Source organism: Lipotes vexillifer, unplaced genomic scaffold, assembly GCF_000442215.2.
Source record: "Lipotes vexillifer unplaced genomic scaffold, Lipotes_vexillifer_v1.1 scaffold342, whole genome shotgun sequence".
Taxonomy (NCBI): domain Eukaryota; kingdom Metazoa; phylum Chordata; class Mammalia; order Artiodactyla; family Lipotidae; genus Lipotes; species Lipotes vexillifer.
In genome coordinates this window covers 2,073,524-2,077,027 of record NW_006786802.1, presented here as the reverse complement: position 1 = coordinate 2,077,027, position 3,504 = coordinate 2,073,524, and the positions used below count along the sequence as shown (strand labels likewise).

The window sequence follows — 3,504 nt, the reverse complement described above, 5'->3', positions numbered from 1 at the left end:
CGGGGCACGAACCCGCGTCTCCTGCATCGGCAGGCGGACTCTCAAGCACTGCGCCACCAGGGAAGCCCGAAAAGCTTTTCTTGATTGACCTTTTTATTTTCAAATTAATTAATTAATTAATTTATGACTGTGTTGGGTCTTCGTTTCTGTGCGAGGGCTTTCTCTAGTTGTGACAAGCGGGGGCCACTCTTCATCGCGGTGCGCGGGCCTCTCCTGTTGAGGAGCACAGGCTCCAGACGCGCAGGCTCAGCAATTGTGGCTCACGGGCCCAGTTGCTCCGCGGCATGCGGGATCCCCCCAGACCAGGGCTCGAACCCGTGTCCCCTGCATTGGCAGGCAGACTCTCAACCACTACGCCACCACGGAAGCCCTGACCTTTTTCTTTTTGACTATTCCATGGAGAAGGCAGGTGCAGGTGAAACAGGAAGGTTCTAGACATGTTTCTGTGGGTCACAGCTACGTGACTAACACTATTGTGACCGTGTGTTCTTTTTTCTTTGATGATTCAGAAGGCCCTTCAAGATCCTGCAAGTTCCCTAGGCTGTCGGTGTGCCTTCTGATACCTGTGGGCATTAGGTATCTTTGTATTGTCACTGCACCAGAGATTGAATAATAGTGAATTTCCATTAAGTGCATGTCTGAAACCTGGGAGTTTGTTTTAAAAGCACCATGAACCCTGAGAGCACCTCAAGAGAGTTCCAGAACCTGTGAGCCTCCTGGGAGGGACTGCACTCTGGAGAAGGGATGAAGACCCTCCTCCTGTCATGGCTAGCACGTTATCAGTCAGTCAATATGGTGAGACTGTGGTTCCTTTTAGCCTTGAAGTAATAAAGCTTCTGTTCTGTTCTGACTCCTGACCCTTTGGTTGTCATGCAGCATCCACCCTGTGGCTGCAGCTTTCCTTCCTCATCCCCAGAGTTTGGGGTGGAGGGGTGCACACCTTTTTTTTTTTTTTTCGGTAACTCAAACTGAATCAAGCAGCTAGAAATATTTTTTGCTTCCTTAATTAATTTTAAGGAGGGAGGCAACTGCTTCTCTTGGCAGTGTTAGCAGTGGTGAGGGTGGCACTGGATGAATATCCTGTAATATTTTTTGCCCACAACATCGAAGTGAAAAAGTCAGGTTATGGAGTTGATTAAGATACATGCCAGTGGGTTTGATGCCCACAAAGATTGTATCTCATGGGCAGTACCTCCACCCCTGAAAAAAAACTGTTGGGAAAAAGTTTCAGGGTTGAACTTTTCTGACTGGCCTCCGTGGAACGGGGGTGAGCATGAATTGACATGATTGTTAAAACTTCTCTTGCTCAGAAGATTTCATAAGATTGTGAGATTCTTGAGGACAGTAAGTGGTGGGCCTCGTGGCCTCATTTGGTCTGTTTTCTTAGTATCTACCAAGTGCCTGGCATATGGTCGGCTGTTCATTATTAACCCACTTAATCCTCACCACAAACCTATGTGGTGATTATGTAATTATCCTTATTTTACAGATGACAGAACTATTCAGTAGTGGAGCCCAGATCTGAACGGACTCCAGAACCCTTATTCTTAACCATGACACTGTCTGCTTCAAAAGATAGTTGGGCATCTAAGGAGGAAGAGAAAAGTCATTATTTGCTAAAATGGACACAGGGTCTTTCTTTGCTCTCTTGTCCAACAGCAGTGTTTCCAGGTATGCCCCTCTCCTTGCTTCTGAGTTTTCATTTACGGAAATCCAGACTCTATTGTACCTTTAAAGGCTGAATGAACGAATTACATATGATAATTCTTTTGTTCCCTGGGATATCATGGTTGCCAAGGTTTATATGTTTTGTTCTTGTAATGGAAAAAACCAGCCCAAAGATAGAAAAACCCTTTCCGCTCTCCCAAACGTAGGGCTTGATGCTTTGCTGACAGGTCATTCCTATAGTGTGCGTAAATGTTATGTGAAATCTATTAAAAAGAACTCTTTTTTTCTTGTAACAAATTATGTTGTTAAACCTGCGTCTACAGAGAAGTTGAACTACGCTTGTATTCATCTTCCTTTCAAAGCAGTTAAGTTTACCGCTGTTAACCACTTTTAGTATTGCAGATAAGGTTTAGCAACTATTGTCTGAATGTTGTCTACATTCCTCTTTTTTCTTTTTCTGTTTAAACAGCTTCTGAAATCAGTTCTACATATCAAACAAACATTTAGTTAATGTAAGCTAAAACCCTTTCATATGACTTGGTGTTCTCAGATTAGCTATTTGAGCCATTTTCACCATTGTTAAATCTTCACAAGTTGCTTTTGTTTGCCTCATGAAAGTTCAGTATGGATAAACAAACAAAAAAAAGTTCTTTGTGGTAACAGGTGAAGCTTATAATAGCTCTGTGCCTGTATATGGAACATGATTACCTTAGCAAAGCCAACCTTACTCAACATTAAGCTGTGAAAGCTCTACATTTCTTTAGACGACAGAGGTAGAAAGAGCTTTGGGATGAATGAAGTTGTACTTTGATTGTAAAATTTGATTTTCAAGTTGGAGATGAGTGAAAGAAAATAGGAAACAATTTCTTATTCTTTCAAAACTTTACTCAGCCTCTCACCTACACATATTGGGATTATTTCAATTGCAGGAAGCAGAAAACTCAACCCGAATTAGTTAAGCAAAAAGGGCTTCAGGAATAGCTTGATCAAGAGTCAGTTGATGCCACCAGGACCCGGTTTTTAACTGTTCATCTTGCAGCTGCTTCCTACTGTGTTGCCTCCATTCTTCCCATTCTGCAAAATGTTTGAAGAATCCTCTTCCTGTATCTTTTGACAGTCTCAAGACTTATTCTGATTGAACATATGCCTGTTTCCCCCAAACCCAGTTATGTGACTAGGAGAAGTGTGGTGGGCTGATTGGCTCAGATTGGGTTGCACATTCCACTCCTGGTATAAGAGCTGGAGCTTTACCCAGACCACATGGACTGAGACTGGGGAAGGGAATGGATTATCAAATGAATAATGGGGTTTGGCTAGAATAGAATGATGCTAAGGAGGCAAATATTTGAAGTTTACCATAGTAGGTTCATAGTAGGAAGGAAAATAAATTATTAGTGTCTTTGCTGTTCTTTTTACCTATTGTCATTTGCCCTGACTGAACTGAAAGTGACAATTTAAATGGCTCCGTAGGTTTTATGCCACCATAATTAACTTTATATTGTTCAAGTTATCTGAGTTGATGTTACCACCAGCCCCTCCTGGCCCATGGGTAAATTCTTTGTTTATTTTAGATCTAAGAAACTTAAAATTGATATCTTCTAATATGTGGCTGTGTTTTGCTCTTAATACTAGTTCTTTAAGAAAGATATTTAATGAAAATATACTTTGTTTGATTATATCTTTCCCATCCTACACAGTGCAGGCTGCTGTAAACTTTAGGATCTCAGGATTTGTTGTTGATTGACTTATAGTTTCCTCATGTCCAAGTGACGAACCAACCAACAACCTGGGTTGTCTCAGTAAGCTTTTTTTTTTTTTTTTTTTTTTTTTTTTTTT

The 3,504-nt window shown here is 41.4% G+C and overlaps 1 protein-coding gene across 2 annotated transcripts in view; it reads left to right on the top strand.

The window, feature by feature from the left end:
• FTO (FTO alpha-ketoglutarate dependent dioxygenase) overlaps positions 1 to 3,504 on the top strand; it is a 395,242-nt gene that overhangs the window by 183,714 nt on the left and 208,024 nt on the right. The gene's annotated exons all lie outside the window — the stretch shown is intronic.